This window comes from Phascolarctos cinereus, unplaced genomic scaffold, assembly GCF_003287225.1.
Source record: "Phascolarctos cinereus isolate Bilbo 61053 unplaced genomic scaffold, phaCin_HiC Scaffold_726;HRSCAF=1367, whole genome shotgun sequence".
NCBI classification, from domain to species: domain Eukaryota; kingdom Metazoa; phylum Chordata; class Mammalia; order Diprotodontia; family Phascolarctidae; genus Phascolarctos; species Phascolarctos cinereus.
In genome coordinates this window covers 67076397-67103515 of record NW_027556098.1, presented here as the reverse complement: position 1 = coordinate 67103515, position 27119 = coordinate 67076397, and positions in this window count along the sequence as shown.

Below are 27119 nucleotides of genomic sequence, written 5' to 3'. Positions count from 1 at the left end.
ACATTTTAATTCCTGTTGTGTTTTTCTGTGTATCAGATAGCTTGGGCTACATGATTTGTAGCTGGCTAGTAATCAAAAAAAATTAAAAAAAATGAACACTAAATATTTAGCACCTAACCATAAACATTATCTTTTAGTCTGCTGAAGTTTAATCTTCTCTTTATAAAACTATTTGTATTCATTCCAATTAAATTTCCTGGACTAGGCTATTCTTGTTCAAAAGGGATTACCACTTAGCCTAAGGCAAGGGTGGGGAACCTGCAGCCTTAGGGCACATGTGGCCTTCTAGGTCCTTGGGTGTGGCCTTTTGACCAAGTCCAAGTTTTAAGAGCTACACCTTTGGGGCATAATTCCAAATTTCTCTCCAGCCTGTTTTAATAAGTATACAATTTCACCAATAATAATATATTAGTGTTTTAATTTTCCCACATGCCCTCCAACATTTGCCATTTTCCTTTTCTGTCATAGTAGCCAATCTGACAGGTATGAGGTAGTAGCTCAGAGATATTTTAATTTTAATTTCTCTCATCAATGGTGATTTAGAACATTTTTTCATTATGACTATGGATACCTTTTCTTACTTTGTGTGAAAACTGCCTGTTCATATCTTTTGACCACTTATCAATTGATGAACGGCTCTTATTTCTATATATTTGATCAAGTTTTCCATATGTTTGAGAAATGAAATCTTTATCAGATAAACTCTGTAATTTCTTTTACAGTGATGATTTTGAATTATTTCCCTCCATCCTATTTCCCCCTGTTTATCCTACTCTCTCTCTCCTTTCACTCTACTCATTCTCAAAAGTGCTTTGCTTCTGACTTCTACCTCCTCCAAACTGCAATACCTTCTTTCAGCTTCCCTTCCTTCCCTTACCCCTTTCCCTTTCTGCTTTACTGTATGATGAGGTAGACCTCTTTATCCAACTGAATGTGTACATTATTCACTCTTTGAGCCAACTCTGATGACAGTAAGGTTCATGTCCTCCCCTCCTTGCTTCCCCCATTTCCCCCTCCACTGCAAAATTTCTTTCAGGTCTCTTTCATGTAATATAATTTATATCATTTTACCTCTCCCTTTCTCCTTCTCTCAGTGCATTCTCCCTCATTTATTAATTTAATTTAATTTATTTTTAGATAATCATACCATCACATACAATTCACACCTCTGCTTTCTGTCTATGTATGTTCCTTCTAACTGCCCTAAAATGAAAAGAAAGATTTTAGGAGTTATGAATATCATTCTCCCATGTAAGAATATAAACACTTCAACCCGATTGAATATTATGATTTATCTTTCCTATTTACCTTTTTTATGATTTTTTGTGTCTTGTATTTGAAAGATTTTCTATTCAGCTTTGGTCTTTTCATCAAGAATTCTTGAAAGTCCTCCATTTCATTTTATATATATATGTGTGTGTGTGTGTGTGTATTTTTTTTTCCTGAGAGATTGTGGTCAGTTTTGCTGGCTAGGTGATTCTTGGTTGTAATCATAGCTCCTTTGCCATCCAGAATATCATATTACAAGTCCTCTGATCCCCTAAGGTAGATATTGCTAAATCTTGTGTTGTCTTGACTATGGCTTCCCAATATTTGAATTGTATCTTTTTGGCTGCTTGAAGCATTTTCTCCTTGATCTTGGAGGTCTGGAGTTTGGCTATAATATTCATGGGAGTTTTCATTTGGGATCTCTTTTTGGAGATGATTTGTGAATTTATTCAATTTCTTTTTTACACTCTGGCTCTAGAATACCAGGGCAGTTTTCCTTGATCATTTCTTGAAAGATGATGTCTACGCTCCTTTTTTCATCATGGATTTCAGGTACTCCAGTAATTCTTAAATTATTTCTATTGGATCTGTTTTCCAGGTCATTTGTTTTTACAATGAGATATTTCACAATTCTTCTATTTTTTTTCATTCCTTTGATTTTGCTTGATTTTTTTTCCTTGATGTCTCATAAAGTCATTAGCTTCCATTTGCTCAATTCTAACTTTTAAGGAATTATTTTTTTCAGTGAGTTTTTGTACCTCCTTTCCCATTTGGGCAATCATACTTTTTAAGGAATTCTTCCCTTCAGTGAATTTTTATATATAATTTTTTCCCCATTTGTTCAATTCTGCTTTCCAATGCATTCTTCTTTGGACTTTTGTGCCTCTTTTACCATTTGGCTCATTCTATTTTTTTAAGGTGTTATTTCTTAAGCATTTTTGTGCCTCCTTAACCAAGCTCTCTTCTTTTTCTTGCAATACTCTCAATTGTCTTCCAAGTTTTTCCTCTACCACCTCTTACTTGATTATTAGAATGCTTTTTGATCTCTTCCCTGGCCTGAGACCAATTCATATTTTTCATTGAGGCTTTGGATGCAGGAATTTTCACTTTGTTGTTCTGAGTGTGTGTTTTGATTTTCCTTGTCACCATAGTAACTTTCTATGTTCAGAAGGTTTTTTTTCTGTCCTTTCCTCATTTTCCAGTCTATTTCTTGACTTTTAAGTGTATGCTAAAGTGGGGTTCTGCTTCCCAAGTAGAGGAGGCACTGTCCTAAGCTTCAGGTTTTTTGTGTAGCTGTTTCAGCTGTAACTCTGTGGGCTTATAAGTTTTTGGCTGTTCCAAGTTGGTATAATCTAGGATAAAGTGTGTTTTCTACTCTCCTACTCTGCACTGCTTTGTGAGTTACCACAAACACTCTTTTCAAATCTAGAACTCTAACCAGTGTCCCTGCTTCCCTATGCCCACAAGCTCTGCTGTGTCAGTTCTCCTCCTTACACTGGGTCTAAGACCTGGGCCTGCAAACCACATCCAAGAATAAACAGTGCAATAGAGTCTTGATCCTGGTGCCAGCAAAGGGACCCCTGTAAACATCTTTCTGACCCAGTGTCCCATTGCCTTATGATGTGTATGCTGAGAGATCTGGAAACCTCCATGGCTGCCACTGATTTCGTCACCCCAAGGACTGTTCCTGCTTTGTTGGGACCAGGTCAGTACTAGCCTTGCCTGCACTGGACTTTATTCATCTTTCATCCTGGTGCAATAGACCTTTCCTTCTGATTTTCAAAGTTGTCTTGATCTGGAAAATGGTTTCACTTTATATTTTTGTGGGTTCTGCCACTCTAGAATTTGTTGAGAACATTATTTAAAGGTATTTGAATGGGTGTGTGGGACAGGTCAGATGAGTCCCTGCTTTTACTCCACTATGTTGGCTCTGCCTCTTGTTTTCTTTATTTTCATTGTTTTATGTGTTTTCTTTTTTCAACATGGTTATTTGGAAATATGTTTTGCATGATTTCACATGTATATTACATTGCTAATTGCTTGCCTTCTCAAGGGAAGGAAGTGGAGGGAGAGGGGAAATAATATGAAACTCGATTTAAAAAATGATTTTTTGTATGTTATTGGGAAATGTTTATTTAATACAATGAAATATTTTAAAAATTCTTTCATACAAAGTCTAGTTTTTTTCTTCAGTCATGTCTTTTCAGTATTCTACTAATTCTTATGTAATCTCTTCTTAATATGTATTTAAGGTCAGTTTTTTTTTCAGTGAAATATTTCACAATATTTCTTTCTTTTTTCATTTTTTCACTTTTTTCATCATTTCTTAATTTCTTATGGATTCATTAACTTTTACTTTACCAATTCCAATTTTTAAGGAATTATTTTTTTCCATGGTATTTTGTAACTCATTTTTCCCCCTTTGGCCAATTCTGCTTTTTAAGGTATTATTTCCTGTAATATTTTTTGTGCCCTTTTTACCAAGCTTTTTAATTTTCTCATCATAATTTTCCTCCCACACTATATTTTTCATTTTTTTTTCCTTTGCCACTCTTATTTGATTTTGAAAATCTTTATTAACTCAGGATTTTTTGTTGGGCTTGGGTCAAAATCACATTTTTCTTTGAGGCTTTCATTGTAGCCATTTTGACATCCTTGTCTTCTTCTGAGTTTGTGTCTTTCTCTTCCTTGTCACCAAAGGATATTTTTTGTGATCATGTTTCTTTTTTGTTCTTTGTTAATTTTTCTAGCCTATTTCTTGACTTCAAGTTTATGTTAAAGCTGGGCTCTGCTCTTGCCATGGTGATAGAGGGGCATTGTCCCAAGTTTCAGGCTTTTTCACATTAATTGTTTTTCAGAGCTAGTTCTAGGGATTTTACAGTTATCATTGCATCCAGGGTAGTATGATTTGGAGAGGGCAGGGCTGCCTTTTGCTCTCCTGGTCTTTGATACCTTGCAACTGGAAGCAATATTGCTTCTAAGCACCTCTGCACCCTTGGAGCCAGTAGTGATTCTGCTACTCATGGCCCTTATACCCTTGTGATCACAAACAATACTTTTTTTTTGCATTACTCAAATAGATTTCTTTTGCCATTTTCAACATTTTTTCAAGATTTTAAGTTCCAAATTGTTCTCCTTCACTTCCTGTCCTCCCCCTTCCATACAGCAGCAAGCAATCTAATATAGATTATACATGTACAATCTTGTAAAACGTATTTCCACATTAGTCATGTTGTGAAAGAAGAAACAGAACAAAAGAGGGAAAAAAACATAAAAACAAAACAAAGAAATTGAAAATAGTAGGTTTCAATCTGCATTCAGACAGCATCACTTCTTTCTCTGGTTGTGGATAGCATTTTCCATCATCAGTCTTTTGGAATTGGTGTGTATCATTATTTTTCCCCACTGAACACTTGTGCCCCAAAGATATATTTCCCCTCAGGAGCCCTATTCCCTCTTGACTGAAAGAACTCCTCTCCACTCTTGACCCAGAAGTAGGTATAGGCAAAGCACTTCCCAAAAACCTTCCAGTTCTGTGTCCAGTACTAGCAGAGTCATCCCTGTAATCTCTTCCTAACTAGGTGCCATATTATTTTACCATCTGTATCTTAAGAGCTTCTGGAGCTAACACTGTTACTGCTCTTGCCATCACCTAGTCCTATCACTGGTGTTCTATTCACATGGACTTTGGGCCAGTCACTTCCTTTGTGTCACAGACCTTCTAATCCCCTAAATTGTTTTGGCCTGGAAGAAGGTCTCACCCTGACCTTTTGTTGGCTATGCTACTCCATAATTTGATTCAAGTCATCATTTTAAAGTTGTTCAAAGTGACATGGTGGGAAAAGCTGCTTAATCTTTCCTCTATTCTGCCAACTTGACTCTACCCTTGTAAGTCCTTCAAGTGTCTTTCAAGCTTCTGTTTTACCTGGTTACTTTATAGCAGCTATAATTCTTTGATTACTATGCTACCTACTCTTGGCATAAATCTTTGGCAATTATAATAGCAATTGAGCAGGTGTCTGAGCCCATGGACACAAAATGAGTCAGTGTGAATCTTGTCAAATCGAAATAAAAAGGAAGAGTTAAATAAGATATTTGGTTTTCCAGATGGGAAGAGAGATTTAATGATGATAGCGATAGTACTAGAAAATACTGGAATGAGGTAAACATGAATTCGAGATAGAAATCGCTTAAGATGACAATAGATATTAATAATAATGGTTGACAGTTTTTTTCAGAAATATGGAGAGTGATTAACTGAGTAATAGCTTGAGGTGAAAATAATTGACTTATATGAGGGCAACCAATATTATTAACTGCTCCAAAATCAATTCTTATTTCACCTCCTGCTAGGAAATACTAGACCTACAAAATTTATTTGGGAAAAGACATAGGGTGATTTATTTATGAATCCTCTTTCTAAATTTCAAAATACATTGGAAACCTATTGAGTTAATTATTTTAATAGAATTCCAAATTCAGATAATAATCTCATCATTTCATTGGTTCAACTGTTTGAGAAAAAACAATAAAAAAAAGCACTCTACTCATTGAGTTTGCATTAACTACATTTAACCTCTATCAAGACCATCAACTTTATATGCAAATCTATTTGGTATAGTAGTCTATAATTAATTTGGAGAAAACAAGAGTTTTCTTTTTTTAATTTTTTTTGTTATTCTTCTTTTTTTAATAAATTTATTTATTTTTAGTTTTCAATATTCACTTCCACAAGTTTTTGAGTTCCAAATTTCTCACCCCTCTCCCCACCCCAAGATGGCATGCATTCTGAATACCCCTTCCCCTGGTCTGCCTTCTCTTCTATCTCTCCCCCCTCCCTTCTCTTATCCCCTTCCCCTTCTATTTTCCTGTAGAGCAGGATAGACTTCTGTACCCCCTTTTCCTGTATTTCATATATCCCACTTGCATGTGAAAACATTTTTTTTAAAACACGTGTTTTTAAAACTTTGAGTTCCAAATTTTCTCCCTTCTTCCCTCCCCACCCACCCTCATTGAAAAGGCAAGCAACTCAATATAGGTTACACATATGCAGTTATGCAAAACACTTCCTTAGTAGACATGTCGTGAAAAATTAATTCTATTTCCCTTAATCCTATCCTGCCCTCCATTTATTCTATTCTTTCTTTTGACCCTGTCCCTCCTCAGAAGTATTTGCTTCTGATTACCCCTTTCCCAATCTGCCCTCCTCTCTATCACCCCCTGCTCTCTTGTCCCCTTCTCCCCCTATTTTCCTGTAGGGTAAGACAGATTTCCATACCCAATTGAATGTGTATGTTATTCTCTCCTTAAGCCAAATCCTATGAGAATAAGATTCCTCATTCCCTCTCACCTTCCCCTGTTTCCCCTCCACTGTGAGAGACTTTTCTTTTCTGTTTTTTTTTGTGAGATAATTTACCCCATTCTACCTCTCCCTTTCTTCTCTGAGTATCATCCTCTCTCATCCCTTAATTTTATTCTCCAGATATGACCCCTTAATCTTCAACTCACCCTGTGCCCTCTATCTATCTATATATACATACATACAATTTTTTTCCTTCAACTACCCTAATACTGACAAAGTTCTCATGAGTTACAAATATCATCTTTCCATGCAGGAATGTAAACAGTTCAATCTTAATAAGTCTCTTATGATTTCTCTTTCCTGTTTACCTCTTCATGTTCCACTGGAGTCCTGTATTTGAAAGTCAAATTTTCTGTTTAGCTCTGGTCTTTTCATCAGGAATGCTTGAAAGTCCTCTATTTCACTGAATGACCATTTTTTCCCCTGAAGGATTATACTCAGTTTTGCTGGGTAGGTGATTCTTGGTTGTAATCCTATCTCCTTTGCCCTCGGAATATTATATTCCATGCCCTGTGGTCCTTTAATGTAGAAGCTGCTAAATCTTGTGTTATCCTGATTGTGTTTCCACAGTACTTGAATTGTTTCCTTCTGGCAGCTTGTAATATTTTCTCCTTGACCTGGGAACTCTGGAATTTGGCTACAATATTCCTAGGAGTTTTCCTTTGGGGATCTCTTTCAGGAGGAGATCTGTGGATTCTTTCAATTTCTATTTTGCCCTCTGGTTCTAATATATCAGGGCAGTTTTCCTTGATAATTTCTTGAAAGATGATGTCTAGGCTCTTTTTTTGATCATGGCTTTCAGATAGTCCAATAATTTTTAAATTCTCTCTCCTGGATCTATTTTCCAGGTCAGTTGTTTTTCCAATGAGATATTTCACATTGTTTTCTAATTTTTCATTCTTTTGGATTTGTTTTACAGTGTCTTGATTTCTCATAAAGTCACTAGCTTCCAATTGCTCTATTCTAATTTTTAAGGAAGTATTTTCTTCAGTAATCTTTTGGACTTCCTTTTCCATTTGGCCAATTTTTCTTTTTAGGGCATTTTTCTCCTCATTGGCTTTTTGGACCTCTTTTGCCATTTGGGTTAGGCTGTTTTTTAAGGTGTTATTTTCTTCAGTATTTTTTTGGGTCTCCTTTAGCAAGCTGTTGACTTGTTTTTCATGATTTTCTTGCATCACTCTCATTTCTCTTCCCAGTTTTTCCTCTACTTCCCTTACTTGCTTCTCAAAATCCCTTTTGAGCTCTTCCAAGGCCTGGGACTGATTCATATTTTTCTTGGAGGCTTTGGATGTAGGAGCTTTGATTTTGTTGTCTTCTTCTGGTTGTATATTTTGATCTTCTTTTTCACCAAAGTAAGATAATATAGTCTGACTCTTTTTGTGCTGCTTGCTCATGATCCCAGCCAATTACTTGAGTTTTAAACTCTTTGTTAAGGTAAGAGTCTGCTTCCAATGTGGAGAATGTGCTGCCCCAAGCTTCAGGGGTTTGTGTAGCTGTTTTCAGAGATACTTGTAGGGACCTGTAAATTTTCAGTTCTTCCAAGGTGGTATGATAAGGGGCAAGGTGTTTACTCCTTTCCTGGCCTGTGACCACAAGTATTCCTTTCTGTCCCATAACTGTGAGGAGGTGTCTCTCTCCACAGCCACTCCAAGCTCCACCACACCAGTGCTCCTCCTCACCCCAGCACTGCTGCCCAGAACTGTGACCCAGATCCACACACGGGCAAAGCAAGCTATTCCTGCCTCAGCAATGGTAAACAGATCCCTGCAGTCATTCTCTGATCAGCCACTGGATTCCCCCTCAGTCTGTGGGCTGGAAGCTCGGGAAGCAGCTTCCCCCCCCCCTCCAGGGCCATGCTCTTGGGGAATGGAGCTGAAACCCCGCCTTCCTCTCTGACCACCAACAGAAACAGACTTTTCCCACTGACCTTCTAAGCTGTCTTTGGCATTCGTGGATTGAGGAGTCTGGAAATCTCCACAGCTGCCAGTGATTCTGTCCTCTGAGGCCTGCTCCAGGTTTGCTGAGGCCTGAGTGCCCACGCTGCTCTGTGCTGCACTCCCAGACTGGCGCAATACACCTTTCTGATCAATCATCCAGGTTGTCTTGGGCTGGAAATTGGTTTCACTCTGTCTTTTTGTGGGTTCTGCTGCTTCAGAATTTGTTTAGAGCCATTCTTTGTGAGTATTTGGAAGGGTTTGGGGGAGAGCTCAAGCAAGTCACTGCTTTCACTCTGCCATCTTGGTTCTGCCCCCTTTTTTAATTTTTTTAAAATTACTAAGAAAACCTAACCAACAGCTAATAGATGTTTTTCTGAATCTAATTGTGATACCATAAAAGCACTATTGGAATTGATTTTTGATGAAGTGTTCAACCTAAATAATAACCAATTCTAGATGATCATAAAGAAGAAAAATGTATGACTACAATGTTATTATTAAAATAAGAAATTGTAATTATGTGATTATTTCAAGATATATGTACATGAACATCAGATGATATGAGATGATTTATCTTTAAGAATTAATCAATAAATATATCTTGAAAAATAATAAATATTTATTTCTCTGTCCTGAATATTAGCGCTTGAGTTTTGTTAAAGAAATATGATAAGCCCCGCTTGGTAAATCACAGAATCATGATATCATAGGTTTACATTTAGGAGAGACTTCAAAGGTCAAATAATTTCACATCCCTTATTTTATGGATAAGGTTTAAAATAGATAAGTGATTGCCCAAAATCACATGAGTATGGTAACAGAGCCAGAATCTGAACAATTTTTTTTTTCTGGATTCCAAATGTAAAATGTGTCTGTTTTTTTTTTGTTTGTTTGTTTCAATGAATCACATTGGACTAAGGCTTTTCTATTTTTAAAACAACTGAACATTAGATAGATTTCAATGATTGATTTGTGATTTAGTGAGGAATGTTGATATTAAACAGGGGTCACATTATGGATATACTTTTAAACATTATACTTCTGTGTGTTCTTGCACTTGAATGTACATAATTTAAAAATATGTATTTATTTATCTATTCATTTTTAGTTTTCGACATTCACTTTTATAATGTTTTGAGTTCCAATTTTTTTCTCCTTTCCTCCTTCCTCAAGATGGCATGTAATCTGATATAGGCTATACATATGTAATCATGTTAAACATATTTCCACATTAGTCATGTAGTGAAAGAAGAATCAGGACAGAAGGGAAAAACCATGAGAAAGAAAAAAAAGAGAGAAAATAATGTGCTTTGATCTTCATTCAGACTCCATAGTTCTTTCTCTGGATGTGGATAGCATTTTCCAAAATGACTCTTTTGGAACTGTCTTAGATGATTGCATTGCTGAGAAGAGCTAAGTCTTTCAAAGTTGGTCATCCCATAATGTTGCTGTTAATGTATACCTTGTTCTCCTGGTTCTGCTCATATCACTCAGCATCAGTACATGGAAGTCTTTTCAGTTGTTTTTTTTTTTTTTGAAATCTGCCTGCTTATCATTTTTTATAGATGAATCATATTCCATTATGTTCATATATCACAACTCGTTCAGCCATTTCCCAATTAATGGGTATCCCCTCAATTTCCAATTCTTTGCCAACACAAAAAGAGTTTTGTAGTTATAGTTCCTTTTCCCTTTTTCATGGTCTCTTTGGGATACAGATTTAGTAGTGGTATTGCTGGATCAAAAGGTATGCACAATTTTATAGCCCTTTGGACATAGATCCAAACTGATCTCCAGAATGGTTGGATCAATTCACAACTCCAGCAACCATTCACTAGTGTTCCAATTTTTCCATATCTTCTCCAACCTTTATCATTACTTGTTTTGGCATGTTAGCCAATCTGATAGGTGTGGGGTAGTGCCTCAGAATTGTTTTAATTTAATTTGTGTTTCTCTGATCAATAGTGATTTAGAGTGTTTTTTTTATATGGTTATAGGAGGCTCTAATTTATTCATCTGAAAACTGCTTGTTGTTATCCTTTGATCACTGATCAGTTGGGGAATGACTTATATTCTAATAAATGTGACTCAGTTCTCTATATATCTTAGAATTGAGGCCTTTATCAGAGACACTGGTTGTAAAAATTGTTTCCCAGCTTTCTGTTTCCTTTCTAATCTTAGTTTCATTGGCTCTGTGCAATTTTTTTTAATCCAATGCGATAAAAATTATTTATCTTGCATTTCGTGATGTTCTCTATCTCTTGTTTGGTCATAAATTCTTTCACTCTACATAGATCAGAGAGGTAAACTATTCCTTGTTCTCTTAATTTGCTTATGGTATCACCCTTTATGTCTAAATCATATACCCATTTTGAAACTATCTTGGCATATCATATAAAATGCTACTCTATAACTAATTTCTGCCATACTGTTTTCCAGTTTTCCCAGTAGTTTTTGCCAAATAGTGAATTCTTATCCTGGAAGCTGGAGTCTTTGGGTTTATCAAACAGTAGATCACTATAGTCATTGACTACAGTGTATTGTGTATCTCACCTATTCCGTTTATCCACCACACTATTTCTTAGCCAGTACCAAATTGTTTTAATGATTGCTGCTTTATAATAGAGTTTTAGATTGGATATGCCTAGGCCACCTTCCCTTGCATTTCTTTTCATTAATTCCCTTGATATTATGGTTCTTCCAGATTAATTTTGTTATTATTTTTCCAAACTCTATGAAATATTTTTGGTAGTTTGATTGATATGGCAGTGAATATGTAAATGTATAGCACTGAATAAATAAATGCACATACATTCATTATCATCAATGACCCATGGTTAAAAGTAGGAAGAATAATTAGAAAATTCATGAATCAAGGTGTTAGTCACATTTTTATTTTTAAAGATGGTTGTGTTGGTTTATATGTCTTTCCCCCACCCCAACCTATCTTCTGAGTCTTCATTATAAAGTTATGGTATAATGGATGAAGTGCTGCCCTAAAAGTCCAAGATATGGGCTAAAATTCTGCTTCTGATATTTTTAGTTATATATGACTTTGGTCAAGTCATTCAATGGTCAAGATCCTTCAGCTGATAAAATCACGGAATCTTTGCAAAATCTATTTGCATGAATTTATTATCATGAAAAAAATAGCTTTGGTATCTACACAGAAAAAAAAGAACCAAAGTTCAAGCATATCTGTATATGTTGACATTTTTATTGCTCATGGATATTTATATCTTGAATTGAAATAAATCACTTTAAAACAAATGCTGAATGACAATAGCAATGGATATTTATAAACTGGCTAAGGGTTCCCAGCTACCATTTTTTTTCAATACCTCAAACATATGGGATTTTTTTCTAGTATTGGTAGTCCTTCCATTGATGAAGATCACAATATCTGTGAAACTTATCAGATGAGGTTTAATAACAATTATGGAGGAGAAAATTTTCACTCTGAGGCCAAATTTGTGATGAACTTCTCTAAACATAGATTGGCTGGAATGCAGATATCATAAATATAGCCAATTATCAAACCTATACTAAAAGTCTCCCCTAGTTTTTATAAGATGTGTATGATCTTACTTTGAGAACCTAGGTAATCTCCTAACCATGATAAGAAAAAGAATTAGAAATTTAATGGATACTATTTGTCATAATAATAATTATAATATAAAATTTCCCAATTGGAAGGAAATACATACAGTAGCATCACCAACATTGTACTTAAGAAACATTGATCTAAACTTTGTTTGAAAACTTCAGATACATGGAGACCCTGAATCAGTCAATTATAATTTTGTTTAATTAGCACCATTAGCATTTTTGCCAATAAATCAAATCTAAACTTAACTACTTGTAACATTTGCCTGTTGCTACCATTTCTATTCTCTAGGACAAGCAAAACAAATCATCTCTACAATTCACAAGATGTCACCTGAATACAACTGTCATGCCCTTCATGTATTCTATTTTCCTGGATAAAATCTTCCATTTCCTTTGTTGGATCTTTAAATGGCCTGATCTGTACATTTCTGGTTGCCTTCTTCTAGATGTTTGCCATTTTTCCATTGAGGGAATTTGCTATGCATATTGTTACAAGAAATTTGTTTTCATTTTATACCCCATGCCCATGGATTGAAGAGAGGAAAAAATAAATTTCTGCTATTTTTTTTATTAAAAGATGGTGGGAGGTGCTACAGACCACTGAACTCTGAGCTTTACTTCACTATTTAATTTTTATTTTTTTAAATACTTAATCAATTTTTAGTTTAAGCATTCACTCCCATAAGATTTTGGGTTTTAAATTTCCCCCTCCTTCTTGTCCTTCCTCCCCAAGATGGTATTCAATCAGGGCTCTACTTATATAATTATATTAAACATATTTTCACATTAGCTATGATGTAAAGAATAATTAGAATTAATGGGAAGAACCATGAGAAGAAGAAACAAAACAAAACAACAAAAGAAAAGAGAAAGCAAATAGTTTGCTTTCATCTGCATTCAGACTCCAAAGATCTTTCTCTGCATGTGAATAGCATTTTCCATTGTGAGTCTTTTGGAGTTGTCTAAGATCCTTGCATTGCTGAAAAGAGCTAAGTCTATCAAAGTCAGTCATTGAACAATGTGGCTGTTACTGTGTATAATGTTCTCCTGGTTCTGCTCATTTCACTCAGCAGCAGTTCATGTAAGTCTTTCCAGGTTTTTAAACAACATGTTATAGGATTATGGTTCTTAATCCACTCTGCTATCCACTTCTTTTTTTACAGAAGAGTTCGTCCCCTTCACATTCACAGTTATGTTTATTATCTGTGTCTTTCTCTCTATCCTGTTCCCCACTTCCTGTCATTTAAGCTTTTCTCTCTCCTTTCTCTCTTTCCATCCTCACTAGAGTTTTGCTTTCACTAGAGGGACCAGCACCTCCCTCAGTCTGTCCTCCTTTCTTTCAGTCCTTTCCCTTTTCTTCCCCTTTACCCTTACTACTTCTTCCCTCCCTTCTATCTACTCCTCCCTTTTCTTTCCTCTTTCCCTTCCTAGTTCCTATAGGGTAAGTTAGATTTCTATACTTAATTGATTATGTTATGCCCTCTTTGAGCCAAATCTGATGAGGGTAAGGTTCAAGCAATGCTCATCTCCCTCCCTTCTTTCTCTCTACTGCATTAGATTTTTGTGCCTTTTCATGTGATATAATTTACTATTGTCTCTGACTCCTTCTTACCTCTTCTCCAACAACAATGCCTTTTCACTATTTAATTAAATTTTATATAGTCACATCAAAGTTCACTTATACCCACACCCTCTGTCTAGGTATAGCCTTTTTAAATGTTGTAATAACAATACAGTTCTCAAGAGTTACAAGTGTCATCTTCCCTTGTAGAGATGTAAATGCTTTGCCCTTACTAATACCATCTTGTTGTTGTTGTTTTCTTCCCTTATTATTTTTTATGCCTCTCTTGAATCTTGTATTTGAAGATCAAATTTTCTGTTGAGCTCTGGTCTTTTCATCAGGAAGGCTTATAAGTCACCTATTTCATTAAATATCCATCTTCTCCTCTGAAAGATTATGCTCAATTTCACTGGTTAGTTGATCGTTGGTTGTAATTCAAGCTCCTTTGCCTTATGGAATATCATATTCCACACCCTCTGGTCTTTTAATGTAGAAGCTGCAATGTCCTGCATAATCCTGACTTTGGTTCCTTAATATTTAAATTGTTTCTTTCTGGCTGCTGGCAGTATTTTCTCTTTTATCTGTAATTTTGGAATTTGGCTAAAATATTTCTTGGTGTTTTCAATTTGGGATCTCTTTTAGGAGGTGATCAATGGATTCTTTCTATGACTATTTTGGCTTCTGGTTCTAGGACCTCAGGGCAGTTTTCCTTTATGATTTCCTGAAAGATCCTGTCCAGGGTCCTTTATTTTTTCATCATAATTTTTAGGTAGACCAATAATTTTTAAGTTGTCACTCCTAGATCTATTTTCCAGGTAAGTTGTTTCACCAATGAGGTGTTTTATGTTTTGTTGTATTTTTCATTCTTTTGTTTCTGTTTGACTAATTCTTGATACCACATAGAGTCATTAGCTTCCACTTGCCCCATTCTAATTTTTAACAAATTGTTTTCTTCTATTAGAATTAATGCCTCCTTTTCCATTTGACCCATTTTACTTTTTAAGGAGTTCTCTTCAGTGAGTTTTTGTGCCTCCTTTTCCATTTGGCCAATCTACATTTTAAGAAGTTTATTTCTTCAGTGTCCTTTTTTTTCCCAATTTGGTGAATTGTATTTTTTAAGGATTTGGTTTCTTCAGTGTACTTTTTTTTCCTATTTTGCCAATTGTATTTTAAGGTTTTGTTTTCTATAGTCATTTTTGTCCTTTTCCCAAGCTATTGACTCTCTCTTGCATACTTCTCATTTTCTTCACAAATTTTTTTTTTACCTCTCTTATTTGACTTTTAAAACCCTTCTTGAGCTCTTCCAAGAGGGTTTTTTGGGCTTGAGACCAGTTCATATACCCCTTTAAGCTTTCATATGTGGATATATTGATAATGTTGGCCTCCTCTGAATTTGTACCACAATCTTCCCTGTTTGCATAAGAATCTATAGTCATTGTCCATTTCTGCTTTCTGCTCATGTGTTTGCCTATTTCTTGGCTTTTAAAGTTGAGCTCTCCTGCTGGAACACAGGAGGCACTGACCCAAGTTTCTTATTCTGGGACTCCAGGAACTGGACACTGCCTTTGTGTGCTGGGGCCTCAGGTCCTGGTAGCTAGAGGCTGTAGGTGCTGCATCTTACCTGGTGCTGAGCTGGGTTCAGTAGCACTAGAGCTCTTGGGGTGGGGGTGAGAGTCTGGGTCCTGGGGGACACCTGCTCACCTGATTCTTTAAAGCACTTGAATGTTTGGCAGCTGGACGATGTCTGCCAGCCTGGAGTTGTGTTGAATCAACAGGAAACTTGGCTGTTGGAGAATGCTGGCACACATGGTAGTTTCTGAGCTGGTGTTTACCAGTCCCCCTGCCTGTGCTGAAGCACTCTGGGAGTCCAGGTCTTGGCGCTTGTCTGCTACACCACCCTGAAGCTTAGGGTCTCCCTCTGTGTTGCTGAGGTGGGGCTTGCTGCTGGCTTGCTGGGATGCTTCCTGTCCTGTACTGCTCCCCCTCCCCCAGACCTTGGGCCTTTTCTGTTAATCCCTCAAGCTTCCTGGACTACAAGACTGCTGCATCTCATCATTCTTCTGGCTCAGTTATTCTAAGGTTTTTTTCCTGGATTGTTATTTTCTGGGCTTTCAGAGGTCAATAAGGGAGGGTTAAAGCAATTTACTTTACTCCACTGTCTTGACTCCTGTAAGTCCCTGACTGAGGAACTGTGACTTTTTTAAAGGCACATCTAGGTCCAATTTCACAAGTGTGGCCAATTGAAAAGGCTTCTCCTCTTTCTCTGTTTCATTTTGATAAAAATAACTCTCTCAATGTGGTAGTAATTCATAAATGTTTTTAGTGTAATGTTTTTAATGTAAAAGAAAAGTGCATCAATAAAACTAAATAAAAGATCTTTTCAAATAAACGTTCAAGTAATTTTATTATATGGTAGCCCTATGGCATAGATTCTAAGGGCTACATTCTAGTAAAAAAGACTCCATTGTATCTGTCTCAAAAAGATATCATAAACATTACTTCAGTTCACTTTCATCAGTTCCTAAATTTTGTTGTGTCATGTAGGAAAGAAGCTCAGGAACTTCTTGAGGTACTGTTTCTTATGCTTCAATATATAGAACTCAGGAAGGTGACATTTTAAGGAATGACATTCAAATGAGCAAGGAAGGAGATAAATTGCTTTACTTTCTTTTTTTGCAGAAAGATGCTTTACCCCAAATGAATCTATTGGCCTAGAAGAGAGAATACATATCCTTTGACCATTTCACCAAGAAAGACTGGATCAGTAAAATATATATTTTACAGCCTCATCCACTATAAAATACTCAAAGAGGGAAAAATGTGTCTTCAGTTTCCTTGTATTTCTCCATTTTTCAATCTCACTGTACCCTCAGGTGGCTTCTTAGATTCCTGGGGACAACCAGGAACTTAATAAACATATTAAACACCTGCTATGTTCTAAGCAGTTTTCTGAACTCTGAGGATAACAAAGAAAGGCAAAAAACAGTCCCTAATCTCAAGGGGTCACAGTTTAACAGGGAGACAAAATGCGAACTGTGTATAAACAAAATGTATAATGTTAAATTTGAAATAATCAATACTAGGAAGGGACTGACATTGAAGAGTATAAGGAAAGGTGGAATTTTATCTGAGACTTGAAGGAAGTCAAGGAAGCCAGAAGGCATAAATGATGAGCCTATAAATACAGTGATGGGGGATAGCCAGTAAAAATGCAGTAGTAGAGAAATGGGGTATCTTTCGTGGGAGGAATACCAAGGAAGACAAAGTTACCACATCTGAGATTATATGAGAGGGCCTACAAATGGAGAAGGAAGGGACTTCAAATGGCAAACAAAGTATATTATATTTGATCTTGAAGGTGATAGAGAGTTACTGGAGTTTATTGAATATGGGTAATAAAGTGGTCAGACTTGTGTTTTAATAATACAATTTTGACAGATGAGTGGCATTGGGATTAGAATGAGGAGAGATTTGAGGCAGGGAGACCATCAGAACATTATTACAATAGTTCATAGGTGGTATGGTGAGGGGCTATCACAGTGGTGGCAGTGTGGAAAGAAGAAAGCCTATATAAGAGATGTTGTGAATATAAGATCAACAGGACCTGGATGTAGACCAGATAGAAGGTGATGATTTCAGAATGACATCTAGGTTACAAGACTGGAGCACTAGGACAATGATGATTCTTCCACAGTAATAAGCAAGTTAAAAAAAGGGGGGGTGGGATGGAATAAAGATAATGAGTTCAATTTGGTTTGTGTTTAACATGTCTATTTATATGTAATATGAGATATTCAATAAGAAGTGGGGAAAAATATGACCCTGGATGTCAGAACAGAGGTCAGATAAGACTCTCTAGGCTTATGTTCCCCAGGCTGTGTCCTATTCTTAACTCCTGTTTTCAAGCACTAGGATATATCTATCATGGGTCTCTTTCAGTGAAGTCTATGCTTGGTAACTGGAGCTTATTTTGTAAGCTAATTTGTGTTGGATGTTAGTGCAAAGTGGCTTAAAGTGTTATTCTTTCAGATGCATTTGCATCTTAGTAGCTACTAAAGACTAATCTCTAAACCCCAAGGAACACATTTCTAGGAGCAGAATTTTAGTTACAAGAGCAGGTGGGGTGAGGAGTAGTAAGAATTATGCTATTTTTCAACATCAGTGTGAGGGTTTGCCTCATTTGCTCACTGCTGACATTAATACTAAGAATAGTGTGAAAATCACAGACAGACATTTCTCAGGCATGCCTTGACTCAGCAGAGACTACAGATTGGTTATTGTCACACTATGTCCCAGGCCTGGCCTTCTGTCCTACTGCTGTAGATTGCCAAGGCAAAGAGACCATTCAGCAAGTATAATCTGCTCCCCTGGTTTATATGTGCCAGGCAAACAACTCAAATCCGGTGTAAAAACAGTAACAATTGGAAATCTTAGGCCATTGTAATCATACGAACTTTCCCAGTTTCATGATTGACTTACTCTCCCCTCTGCTGTATAACTGCTCTGTTTGAATGATACTATATGCTTATTTTGGCTCCTCTAAGAAGACAAAACAAAACAAAAACCCAACAACAGCAGCAATAACAACAAAAGTAAATAGTACTGACATTTCTATATGATTTTAAGCTTTGTAAATTTGTCATCTCATCTGATTCCTCAAAGGCTCAGTGTCACTAACCTCATTTTACAAATGAAGAAACTGATGGTCAAAAAGGTAAAGGCACATATGATTGTGTGCCTAAAATTGTGTGCACTGAATGATTGGACCAGGATTCCAAGCTGGGTATTATTAACTCCATGTCTAGCACTCTATCCACTCTGTTAGCCTTCCATAAAACATTTCTTTTGAAGATCACCAGTATGACAGAATGCACAGAAGCTATATTGTATTGATCTTTTGTCAATTGTTAACCCTTGAAAGAGATTAGGAACAACTGCTCTGATGTTAGGCTAGGATATTGCTATGTTTATACACACCTAAACAGTGCTGCAGAATTGTAAAGGCAAGGTTACCTCACCTTCTACTCAGATATATTATTCTCAGGAAGCATAGGGAGAAACCTTCTAACTTCTCAGACAAATGTAATTTCCAAAAGTTCTTTCGGTTTTTTTTTTCAGCATTTGTCTTCACCAAGAATTGTTCTCTCTTCTGCTAAGGAGCATGGTTGATTTCCTGGCTGTGTCCTTATGTGGTCAATGTTCTCCTTACCATTGCACAAATCACAGAACCAGAAGCCTTTAATTCTTTCCTACTAGTGAGGGAAACATACATTTGAATAGCACAATTCTTGGGGCTGGAGGTTGTAATATAAAAGTAAATAATCTCTGCCAGGCTACGTTAGGAATCTATGTTTCCTCTGCTGTTGTTCAGTCATGTCACACTCTTCATGACCTCGTTTTGGGGTTTTCTTAGCAAAGATGCTGAAGTGGTTTGACATTTCCTTTTGCAGCTCATTTTGTAGATTAGGAACTAAGGCAAACTGGGTTAAATGACTTGCCCAGAGTCACACAGCTAGTAAGAGTCTGAGGCTAGCTTTGAACTCATTAACATAATTCTTCCTGACAGTGCTGTATCCACTTTGCCACCTAGTTGCCCTGCATCAAAATCCAGGAGCCTGAGATAGAAGCAGAAAACTGACGGAAGAAGGAGCTACTGCTAGATCGAATAGTCAATATTGGATCATCAGGCAATTAAACAATAGGTACTAGGCATTGCGGTGAGTGTTCTGTATCCCTGAAATGTCATGTGCTAACATACTGGCATAAGCATGAGCTACTTTATTTGTACTAGCAAGGCCTTCATAATGCCTGTATGAATATCTTTCAATAGAAAGCTGAATGAGATTTGAATGTCATCCCATAGCTGAGGGTAAAAGCAAAATGAAATCAAAAGAAACAAACAAAAATACCTCCCCAGACCTGAAGGGCATGATTTCTTGGGATGGAATTGTCAGAAAATAATTACAAATTCCAGGAATTAAAATTGTGCATTGGCTTTCATATCATTAATGTACAGTTCACATTCCTTAAGCTGGTACAATTAAAATCCTAAGAGTTCATTATAGCAGTTACAATCCCTCTTGGGAGATGCCAATATCTCACATTAGGATAAGTCAGTTCAGCAGTATCAGAGAAACAAGAAAGCATGGTTACTAGCCGTACAAAAATGAAACTTTTGGTTCTTCTCATTTTTGAAACATACTGTGCACCAAAAATATGTCACTTTTGAAGAATTTATAGGCATGCTTCAGATTGTTAACATATATACTATTTGGGAAAAGACTTGTATTTAGGTTCATCTTATTAAGAAACACTGACTAGAGATTTATTTCATACACATAGACACATACGGGTACACATAAATAAATGTACATATTCTGTGCCTGACATAATTTACAGAATGTAGAAATGGAGAGGGGAACTTTATCAATACAAATTGAGGCTATGTGTATATGTATTTAAATTTGTTCTTAAACAATTTGCAAAATAGATTTAACATGTCTTTCAAAGAGTCTAAGTTGCTTTTAACAAAAGCTTGTGGAAGCATGGGGACAATTTGACTGATTAACAAATCAATACCCTTTTTCATTGAATACCTACCTTATTAGCATTAAGCTTTTAGGTCCAATTATCTTTAGGCTGTGGTGATCAGAGCATCTCTAGTCTATGGCATTTATTTGTGTTGAAAGAAATTTGCAATCCACAGGAGAGCATTTTTCTTAAATCCTTCAGTGAAGCTCATTATGAAAGTTTGGCTGTCTATTCCTGAAGAGTGGTATTGGACGGAAATGGCCTAATTATGTCACTGATCAACTAAATGCTTATTAAAACCTCCTTCAGGGGTCCCTGGGGTCATCAGCAATGCTGAAGGACAAGAGAGGCAGGTGAGGCACAGTGTTATATGCAGACCCAAGGAGGAATAATATCTATGCTCTGTATTAGCCATTTCAGAGAAAAATTAAGTCGTATGCTTTAATGATCCGAGCTATAGCTACAAAGTGATGAAAATCACTGAAAGAAGGAATATGTAATCTTTACCTGTGAATGGGAAGGATTCTGGAAACTAAGTGCTAAGTTTAAGAATACTGCCTAAGGAGAAAAGTGTTATGACTCTTGTTGTAGATTTAATAAAAGTATTCTAATAATAAAACAAGCATCTGCAGAATAAGTTAGTGAAGAAATGCTGGTGCTAGCAGGCTTTACGGGTCATGCAAATGCCAATGCAAGGCAAATTCATAAACATCTTGTCAGGTTTTGGAGGGCAAATTTAAATTGCTCACAACAAAAAAAAATATCAAAGTCCACAGATGAAAGTTTTCCAAATCACTCCACTTGTCTGAAAAGCAGCTATCTCATTTCATTAACAATGTGGATGGGCCCTAGAGAAACAAACAGAACTGTCTCCATTTAGAGAGTGGTGTGAGTGCTAATGTTATTTTTCATAATTGTGCTCTAAACAGGGCATGGTAAGAATAATAGCATCAAGTGCAGTTCAAGGATTGAAAGGAAGACAGGGTGAATACCATGTGTTTCAGTGAGCATTTAGATTTTGTACTGAGTGACTAGAGCCTTAGTTGCTATCATAGATTTTAACTTTAGTACAGTTTTAATTACTATATTACCTATACTTTTATGCTAGGTATTCTTCTGGTGGGAGGGGTGGTAAAAATAGTGAAACATCTTATCCTTCAAAAGCTTTTTTAATTTATGTGAGAGTGGAGACAAACTATTTTTTTAATTATACAAACACACAGATGTACACACCCACTCAGACTATCATACACATATACATATATAAGCACACAGCTATACATGCATATATATGTGTGCATATCTCTCTCTCTCTCTCTCTCTCTCTCTCTCTCTCTCTCTCTCTCTCTATCTATCTGTCTATCTATCTATCTGTCTGTCTACTGAACCTTGAGATATATATTGTAGTTTCTTTGCACACATCATCTTCATGGTATCTCCTTCATCATTCCTTTGTCTGAGATAATGGTAACAATTCCTGCATTTTGAATTTGCCTGAAAAATCATATGTTCTGCTCTAGTTCATTTTCACTTTGTGTACATTTTTAAGTTAAGATATAATTATTTTAAACATCTTATTGTTCAGTTCTATTTTCTATTCCATTCTGACACCCTGAAAACCTCCCTCATTTGATGGGCAAGTTCATTTCATTAGCTTTCTGTCTCATAATAATAGTAGTTAACATTTATATAGCACCTACTATGTGCCAAGCAGTATGCTAAGAACTTCAGAATTATTATTTTATTTGATCTTGACAATAACCCTGTGAGGTAGGTGCTATTATTATCCCTGTTTTATAGGTGAAGAAACTGAGCAAACAAAGGGTAAATGACTTGCCTAGCATTACATACTAAGAGTCTGAGGTCAGACTTAAACTCAGGTTTTCTTGACTCTAGACCTGCCACTTTATCCACTGTACCAACTAGCTGCTCTATCATGATTGTTCTATGTTCTCTATCATTGTAACATTATACCTCTTTTCCTTTTTCTTCTGCTTCTTTATAAGGAGGAAGGTGATAGGGAAAGAGAAAGAATCTAGTAAACAAAAATAATTTATAATTAAAGTGATCAATTCTTTTCCCCACAACTTTACTCTCTCTGATAAATATAGTTATTTCTTCCACATTTCTATTTTCTGTTCAGCGTAAGAAATTAAATGGGAATTTGGGGGGAGTTTTGTTGAAGCTGCAGGTGACATGTGAAAGTCAGGAGATGACACAGAAAAAGTTTAGAAACTCAGAAATGTATAAAATATATGTATAGTAGTATATACCATTGACCCAGATTTTGCAATAAAGTAGTAGAAAGATCCCACAAAATGAAAAGAAAAAAAAAGGAGTCAGACTTCTTCTCTGGTATAAAGGAAAGGCAAAAACAATTTCATGTGGATTTTGCAAGTCATAAGGGAACCAGGCTCCTAACCCCCTGGGATGTGGAAGAGATGACTTTAGACCCTAATTTCTGATTCTTATATTTCCATTTTCTTATTAACACCCCTCTCATGCCTTTGAATTCATCCTAAGTTGAAGTTAATGCCTTGCCAAAACTCTCTCTCTCTCTCTCTCTCTTCTCTCTCTCTCTCTCTCTCTCTCTCTCTCCCCCCCCCTCACTCCCCTCCACACCCATTCTGATATGACTTAAGGGCATGCTGGAGACCATAATGGTCTCATACCTGCTACATTACCACCCTAGCCCTGGTGCACATGCGAGGCAGGCCCTAGTATCTGTAGTTCCAGATGACCTGGGTAATGATAGGGCCAATATCTGTTTCCCATAGTACCGACCAATTAGGGATGGTTCTGCCTCCTATTTCTGTAAGACAGTCCTTTGCCTAGATTGACTTTAGATCTGTTTGTAGAAACTTGGAGTAATTCAGGGAGAGACACCCTTATAATATTAATATGGACTCTGATAAATGTGTCAGAAGCTTCTTAAGGTAGGTAATGAGTCATTAAAGAAATTAGTCCATGAAGAATTTGAGAGGAAATAGAAAAGAGTCATCTTATCTCTGGTCAAAATGGTGATGTGAGCATCTATAGAAACTCAGTTCTTCCATATGAACTCCAGCAAATATCAGAAAAGAACTATAGAAAAATTGATGATAAAGAAAATACAAAAGAAACAGAAATAAGCTTCTCTTACTTCAGTCCTAAACTACATAACAAAAACAACATCAACAACAATAGCAATAAGGAAAATAATATTCATGTGATTTACATAGTGCCTACTAAATGGTCAGTGGTGAGCCAAGTAATTTACAATTATTATCTCATTTGATTTTCATGGCAAACCTGTAAAATGTCCCCATTTTAAAAATGAAGAAACTATAGAAAACATAGGTTAAGTGACTTGCCCAGAGTCACACAGCTAGTGTTTAAGGCTACATGCTGAAGCCATTGATGATAAGTACAACATAACATCAGGTAAAGCAGCAGGAACTCAGGTAAATGTAAAAGCCAGATTTTGAATGATATTATAGTTTTCTTTATATTTTTTTCTGTTATGATTTTAGTGAATTCAGTATATTTGCTGCACAGACACACAAACACAGATATTCTTAGTATAGTAATGTGGGTGAGCAGTAGAGAGAGGCAAGGATAGTAAGGAGTGGGAAGAAATGGCAGGCGGTGGTAAATGCAGATGGGACTAATGCAAATACTTTCAGCTAAACAGTGTTTCTATATATTTTTTTTCTTTTGTTAAAAATTGCTTTGTGCTTTGGTCCTTAGTGTAGTCAGAATCCTCCACATAATTGACTGTAAATGTCACTTTGGACATGAACTTTTGTAGTGTTGTATAGACTCAATATATTAATCTTCAGCCCCTGATCATAAGCATTTTAGATCAATTAAATCTTTAAAATGCCCTATGAATTTATTCCAATACTAATAATATTGGAAAACAAGAATAATTGTACTAATGTTCATAAGAGGCAAGCATGGTTTAGAAGATAAAAAGTTGTCTTCACAGTCAGGATGAGCTGAATTTGTAAGGGTGGGCAAGTCACTTAAATTCATAATGTCCCATTTAATTTTTTTTTTTTAAGAAAATAAGGTACAGTACTCTGAGAACTGCTTCAGGTTCGCTGAGGCCTGTGCACCCATGCCAAACTGTGTTCCTCTCCCAGACTGGCATTATATACCTTTCTGATCAACCATCCAGGTTGTCTTGGACTGGAAATTTGTTTCACCCTGTCTTTTTATGGGTTCTGCTGCTTTATAATTCTTTTAAAGTCATTTTTACAGGTGTTTGGAGGAATTTGGGGGTGAGCTCTAGCAAGTCACTGCTTTTATTCTGCCATCTTGGCTCTGGCCTCAACATGCACTTTTTTAAGATTTTGAGTTCCAATTTTTTTCTCACTCACTTCCTTCCCTTCATCCTCCCAAAGACAGTAAGTAATCTGATACAGGTTATATCTGTATAATATTAAATACATTTCCACACTGGTTATGTTGCAAAAGAAAAATCAGAAGAATAGGGAAAAACCACATGAAATAAAAAAAAAATTAAAAAGGTCAAAATAGTATACTTTGATCTGCATTCAGACTCCATAGTTCTTTCTCTCAAGATGGATAGCATTTTTCATTTCAAGCTGTTTCATGCCTCTTTTATGGTGATAATTTATTCTGTTGTACCTCTTCCTACATCATTCTCCAGCAAATCCCTCTTTCTTACTCTTCAATTTATTTATTTATTTTACATATCATCCCACCTTAGTATTCACTCATTCTCATTCCTTAATGTTATTTTTTTAGATATCATCTCATCATAGCCAACTTGCACTCATGCCCTCTATGTAAACTGTTTCTAAATGCCCAATTAAATGCCATAATAAAGTTCTTGTGAGTTACAAGTATTCTTCTCTTGTAGGAATAAGAGCAATTTAACATTATTGAATCCCTTATGATTTCTCTTTCCTGTTTACCTTTTTGTACTTCTCTTGAGTCTTGTATTTAAAAGTCAAATTTTCTATTCAGCTCTCTCTTTTCATTAATAATGGTTGAAAGTCCTTTGTTTCTTTGAATATTCTATTTTTATGGATTATACTCAGTCTCTTTGGGTAGATGATTCTTAGTTGTAATCCTAGCTCCTTTGTCCTGTGGCATGTCATATTCCAAGTCCTCAAATTCTTGCATGTAGAAGATGCTGAATCTTGTATTGTCGTGATTGTGGCTCCATAATATTTGAATTTTTTCTGTTTTGCTGCTTCCAATATTTGTTCCTTCAACTGGGAGCTCTGGAATTTGGCTGTAATATTCCTTGGAGTTTTCATTTTGGGATTTTTTTTTAAGGAAATGATTGGTAGATTCTTTCCATTTCTATTTAACCCTTTTGTTTCTAGAATATCAGGGCAGTTTTACTTGAGAATTTCTTGAAAGAGGATGTATAAGCTCTTTTTTTATCATGGCTTTCAGGTAGTCAAATACTTCATAAATTAACTCTCATCAATCTATTTTCCAGAACAGTTGTTTTTCCAATGAGATAATTTGCATTTTCTATTTTTTTATTCTTTTGATTTTTTAAAAATGTTTCATAGATAATCTGTTTCTACTTTCCCAATTCTAATTTGTAAGGAAATCAATATTATTAAACTGTTTACCTTTCTATATGAGAAGATGATATATGCAGCTTTCAAAAATTATCATTATTAGGGTAGTTAGAAGGTGTTTTCATTGAAAGAGGTCACATGTGTGAATTGATTATCATGGAATGATCTAAAAAATTATGGGACAAAAATCATCCTGCACTGGGAGAAGGGGGAAGGGACAGAAAAAATGGGGAAAATCATTTAATGATGTGTGCAAAGAAGAACTTTTACAGTGGTAATGAAAATGAGGGTGTGGTAAGCAATGCTTGAACATCACTCTCATCAGAATTTATTCAAAGTGACCATAACAAATATACAGTTGGGTAAAGGAATCTATATTAGCTATAAAGGAAAGTAGAAGGAAGGGGGAGAGCAGAAAATGGAATTAATAGAACATACGACATGCAAACAAACAGAAACAAAATAGACTTTTAAGGGGGGACACAATAAAAAAAGAGTGAGAGAAGGATAAAAGAGATAGATAGGAAGCACCGAAATACAATAATCATAATTGTGAATTTGAATGGGATGAACTCACTCATAAAACAGAAATGGATATCAGAATGAATTAGAAATGAGAATCCAGGGAGAGAGAAGAGTGAAGATGGTAGAGAAAAGGCAGAGATTCACCTCATCTCTTCACAAATTCCTCTAAACACCTTTAAATGCTGAAAACAAATTCGGAAAAGCAGTGCCTACCAAAGATGAGATGGAATAATTTTCCAGTGTAGCGCAACTTAGAAGATCAGCAGGAGAGCTATGTTGCACCAGGATGAGAGTGGAGCACAGCTCAACACAGGCTGGGTCTCAGTAAATCAGCAGTAGGCTATGGGTGCCACTGAGTGCAGCAGTGTCAACAGTGATGATTTCCAGACCTCTCAGCCCACAGATTTTAAAGGTGTCAAAGAGCTGGTGAGAAGGGGATTACGGGCTCTCTTTGCTGGTACTGGAGGCAGGACTGTTGCATTGCCCATACTTGGATCTGGTAAAAAAACCAGATTGGACCAAAGTCCTTGGTTCCAATCACAGGACAAGCGGGAACACTAACACAGCAGAGATTACTACCAAACTACCCTGGTCAAAGTTACAGCATGAAAAAAAAAAAGTGTTTGCGGTCACTCAAAAGTGTTGTGGTCAGATTACAGAACAGGAGAGTAGTAAACATACCTCTCCCTAGAACATCTTACCTTGGAAGAACTGGAAACTTCAAGACCCCTAAAATTATCACTGAAAATGGCTCTACCAAAAAAAAAATCTGAAGC